This window comes from Sarcophilus harrisii, chromosome 1, assembly GCF_902635505.1.
Source record: "Sarcophilus harrisii chromosome 1, mSarHar1.11, whole genome shotgun sequence".
Taxonomy (NCBI): Eukaryota; Metazoa; Chordata; class Mammalia; order Dasyuromorphia; family Dasyuridae; genus Sarcophilus; species Sarcophilus harrisii.
Window position 1 is genome coordinate 621,768,395 of NC_045426.1, and position 6,000 is coordinate 621,774,394.

Consider the following 6,000-nt stretch of genomic DNA (forward strand, 5'->3'; position numbering starts at 1 on the left):
ATAATACTTTGACAGCCATAAAATGTGGATAAATTTTCAGAGACAAGATTTTCATGTCTCTGAGATCAGAGATTCAGATCTGATAATGGCATGTCCCCTGGACTTTGGGGGAGGGGTTGACTAGCAAAGAATTCTCTAAGATATGGAATCTATATTATCATTAAGGACAAAATATTGTAAGTTCAGCAGATGAAAGAAAGCACAGGATTCATAATATCCTGAGAATGTCCTCCTCTGCTAGAGAGCTTGAGTAATTTTAAGGAAATCTGCAGATAGTGGTGCTGTGGGACATACTCCACCGAGGAGAAAACAAGACACCTACCATTGTTGGGCCTACTTTATGCCAAGAGTATTGGCAATATCAGATTTGGAATATTTGTTTAGTTACATAAATTCTACTGAGTCAAAGTTTTTAATTGCAGAATGTTAGAATTGTAAGAAATTTCAGAATTGTGAAATGTGATCTTTTTTTATTCAGTCCTCAATTTTGGATAGAGAATTAAGGCTCAGAAAGATTAATTTGCTCAGAGTGACATAGCTAGTAATGTGTCTGAGACCAAATTTGAACTCAGGTTTTCCTGATTCCAACCCAGATCTCTGTCGACTGAGCTATTGTTGTACAGTCATTTTTTCAATAGCATCCAACTCTTTGTGATACCATTTGGCATTTTCTTGGCTATGTCCTTCTTCAATTTGTTTTACATTTGAGAAACTGAGGCAAATAGGGCTACATGATTTGCCCAGGGTCACACCCAGGAAATGTCTGAGAACAGATTCGAACTCAGGAAAGTCATCTTCCTACTCCAGACTAGTATTCTATCCATTATACCACCTAGCTGCCTCCTATACCTCTATCCTTCTAGTTAAGACTAAGGTAATGAGACCACTGAATCTTCCCTCTATCTCCTACTCCATTTAAATGCTTAATAACACAGTGTATAATTAATAAAATAGTTCACCTCAAAGTTCCCATCTATTTCTTAATGGGCAAATCTAATGGCCCTTTTTAGACCTCTTCATCCACCTTGATCTCTGTTCAGCTTTTGACAATGTTAATCACTAATTACTCTTTCCTCCCTTGGTTTTCATGACACCATTCTCTCCTCTTTCTCCTTTTACTTTACCAGCCTCATTGAATGGATTTTTGTTCAGGTCACTAACATTAGGCACTTTCTAACACTTTAACTTAGGTTCTCTTCTCTTCTTTACTCCCTCAATTGGTGATTTTATCAGCTCTCATGGGTTCAACCATCATCTCAAAGCAGACAATTCCCAGATTTATACATTTAGCCAAATTTTTCTCATAATTTCCAAGTTCACATCTCTATCTCTTGTATGAGATGGCCCATAGAATCTTTTTAATGTATTTATTTATTTAAAACTTAAAAGAAAAATAGGGAATAACACAATAGGAAAGACAGGAAAAAAATTGTCATGTGCCTAAAGGAAGATCAGGGAGATTTCAAAATATGCAACAATGAATTTCCATTTCAAGAAAGCACATACAACAACAGAAGACACTCTATTCATAACTGTCCATCTTTTCTTTGCTTCCTGATAGGTTTTCTTTTGTTCTCTGCTGGGCATTTTTCACTTTATTTTTTTGTTCCTCAGACATATTAAACTCTAAAACAATTCATTGTCTTTCCTTCCAAACTCTTGCTTCTGAACTTCCTTCTGAGAAAGGACACAATAACCCTTTAGTGTTATTCTTGATCCGTGGCTTTCACTCACTTCACAAATACATAGTCAAATCTTTTTATTTTTACCTTCTATTCACTCTTTGCTTGGACTATCTCAATAGCCTTTTAATTTCTCTCTGCCTCTAATTGCTCTCTGCCTCAATTCATTTTCCAGTTAATTGCCGAGGTAATTTCTATAGAATATAGAAGGTCTGACCAAGTCAACGCCCATATTTAAACTCCCTGTTACCTCAAGGATCAAATAAAAATCTTCTGTCTGGGACTTAAAGGCCTTCTTAGTTTAGCCTCTTCCTATATTTCTTTCTTAAATTTTATTCCCCTTCACAGTCTAAAATCCAGCTACACTGGATTATTTGCTGTTCTTTAGACAAGACAATCTTTGAATCCCATGCCTTTTCACTGGCTGCCATTCATGCCTCCAATGCTTTCCCTCTTCATCTCTACCTAATGGATTCAAGATTTGGCTAGAATCCCATCTTCTTAAGTCTTTGTTTCACTTGCCTCCCCACCCTCCGTTTTTCATATCTTCTGAAATTGCCTACCATCTCCTCTGTATGCTATCTCATATACACAATTTGCCCACTCTTTATCCTTCCCCATCAAAATGTGACCACCAGGAAAGAAAAGATCTTTTTTTTTTGGCTTTTATTTGTATTGCTAGCACTTATCACAGTGCCTGCCATATTCTTAATGGTTATTGACTTACTGGATTAAAAAAAATAATTCATCTCTTCGCTACCTCCCTACATCTCCTTCCCTTAAATTCTTTTCTCATTTCAGTGTTTAATTGGTTGTGGCAATCCCGGATAGCCCAAATTTCTGTATTTCTGCTTATTCATTTCTGTCTGATTAACCTGTGCTCTCTTTTCTCCTACCTTCACTTACCATTTTGTTTTCAGTGTCAGGCTGTGCTAATGACTTACGTTAGCCCAGGGGGATGCAAGGAGGATGAAGATATTTTTGATTCCAATACAATTTTTTGAAAGGCCTTTGAAGGTCATAATATTGAGCCAGCCCATGAAAATGCTATAGCATCCCACCATCGCCAAGGCACTGCTACATACACACACCTTCTTATTTTCCTGTCAACATTATTTTTTGGGGTAGGGGGATGTCATATGAGGGGGAAATCAAAGAAAAGAAAAACAAGAACAGTAGATCTAAACAGTTCAAATCTTCAAATCATAATGAATAGCCTTCAAATACTTAAAGCAATTGTTCTATGAAAGTCCCAATGCAATTATTTTGAATGCCTCTTTTTGTAAAATAAGATATAAATTAGCCTTCCTTCACAGGCAACATGGAGTAGTACAAAGAGCACTGGATTGGGAGTCCACAGACCTCAGTCTGATTTCTATCTCAGATGATTACTGAGTGACTTTAGGTAAAATTTTTAAAGCTCTTAAAGTCTCATTGTTCCTATCCATAAAATGGAGATGATAATTTTTGCTCGACTTACCTTTCAGGGTTGTTGTGAATGCTACATAGATGTAAGAAACTGTCATTCCTTGCTTTTTCACCATTATCTACTGAGGTAGGGCAACATAACAAAAAGAATGTTGAATTTGGAGCCAGTGATGGCTAATTTCGGATCCTGCCTTTACCACACCTTGACTGTACCACTTTAAACAAGTGACTTGACTTCTCAAATCTTGTTTGATCATCTACTAGAAAGGGGTCAATAAACTTACAAAAAGGTTTGTTGAGAGGAAAGTGCCTTCAAAACTTTAAAGACTATAAAAATTAGAATTGTTTCCATATATCTAAAGGACTGGAAATATTGATGTCTGAATTAGGATATTTATTTCATGCCCAGATATGCACAGACTGGAATAAATGCAGACACAGAGTGGGTAGATTTGAAAAGGGGAATTTGTTAGCTTCTTTTGGCTCAGGGCACTGTAGCATGAGATGCCTACAATTTTTTGGAACCTAACTCATATTATTACACAGAGTCTGGCACGGAGTATTAGAATTTAGTAAGTGTTTTATCCATCACTATATTGAGATGTCCCCATTCCCTCTCAATGACACTCAACCCTCCCTTCCTCCTACCCCATTCATTATATCCACAATCAACAGTAACACATGAATCAAAAATGCTTACCTGAATTGGCTTATTCCAGTACAGTCGGATGGATGATAATGTCTATGAACAAAGTCAGGACTAAGTGATTTATACCCTTACCCCCAGTACAGGTGATTACTCTCTAGCCAACAACCTCTACTCATTTGTGAATGAAACTACTCATAAAATGTCAAACCATAATTGGAGGGAGGGGACAGAATAATCCCGACTGAAACACTGGGGGCTCTATATTAAGAAGTTCACCTGCACAGGACATTGGCCAGAGGGACCCCTGCTCAGATACCCTGCCACTAATTAGATAACAATTGATTCTCTGTTCTCTACCTTCCTTCAAGGCTTTGAACCCTAGAGATAAGACTCAGGTTTAGGAATGGAACTGCTTAGTGATTAAAGGTGGATGAAAGGCCACACAACATGGCCCCATTCTTCTTTCAGCTGCTTTATCCACAAATGGATACATCTGGTATCAGTTGTTATTTAGTAGGGATGGCCTTCAAGGCACCAATCTCTGTTGACAACAGCAAAGGACTGGAGAGCAGTCTGACTCAATGTAATCACCATTTTTCTATCAAAGATCCCTTAAAGATTCCCCCTTAAACTTCCATCCATTTAGTGAAAATTTCCTCCTTTATAAAGGAACTAATGCAGGAATTCTTTAAACAGGTAGCTCTCCTAGGACATTCAAGTGTTTATTCACAAAGATAATAATTTTAAATTCTTTATAAACTGGAAGCAAGGACATATTTTTCAGAAGAAGTAACATTAATAAGCCAAACATAAGACAAGAGAATTTTATTTATCAAAATTAATTTTATATGAAGAAAATAATAATAGCATTTATGTAGGACTTAAAGGCTTGCAGAGCTGAATGCTAGTTCATTTGATGCTCATAAAAACTCTGTGAGGTAGGTGCAATTATTATTCCTACTTTACATATGAGGAAACTGAAGTTAAGTGACTTGCCCATATAATCTAGCTAGTAAATGTCTGAGGTAGAATTTGAAGTCAAGTCTTCCTGATTGGACCCAGCATCCTTATTCACTGGATTACCTGGCTGCCATGCCTTCATTTCCAAAAAGCTCCTGGTTTTCATATATCCCCAGATATTAATTGTGACGTTTAAGAGTTTTCCTGCCCTCCTTTGACCAGGAAAATACCCCTGAACTAGTATAATTGTTCAGTTCCAGGAGATTCCTTTTTTCCTGTTGATCCTGGCTTGAGACTTTATAGCAACACCTCTTTTTGTCCTGAATGATCACACATGTCTCAGATGGAGAAGTGGTGAAGGGACCCTGAAAATGATCACATTTTCTTTTAAGGAACTTTTCATAATATTGTGGTTGACTGTCTCACTGTGATGAGTAGTTAGTTATTGTCAAGGCAGAATCACAGAATTTCAGAGTTGAAAGCAAACCCATTTAATCCAAACTATATAATTGAAAAAGAATGACCATGGCAACTTAATTGTCAACCTTTGCTTAAAGGCCTCCAATAAGATCTACCAAAAAGAATGACCATTGCAACTTAACCCTCAACTTTTGCTTGAAGGCCTCGAATAAGACCTTCTACCACTCGCTATGGCTCACTGTGCCATTCAATATTTGAATAACTTTAAATGCTAGAGCATTTTTTCTTTAGATCAAACTTAAATTTGTGTTTAACCTACACATTGCTCCCAGGTCTGCCCTTGAGAGTTAAACAGAACAAATGTAATTCCTTTTCCATTTGTTGGGCCTTTCAACCATTTAAGGATAATTATTATGTTACTTTTAGGATAAATGACTTCAGTTGGTTCAATCAGTTCTTAGGTGGCATGTGCTCCAAGCTATTTATTATCCAGATTACATTTATTTGGATACTGTCCTGCCCACTAATGTAATTCTGAAAATGTAGGATTCTGAAATGAATATTAGAGTATACTTGGACTTTTACCAGGAGACTATTCACCTCCTTATTCTAGAAACTGAATTTTTTCTATTACAAGTTCACTAAATCTTAGATCTTTCTCCAGACAAACTATTAATTTTATTATCCCTATGTAGTATCTCAAAAGTTTATTTCTTTATTGGATTGCTTGTGATCTTGAGAAGGAGGAAATGGGGGAGAGAGGGAGACAAAATTTCCGGGTAACATTGCTCACACAAAATCTTACAGAAACGAATGTTGAAAACTATCTTTACATGCATTTAAAAAATAAGAATATATTGA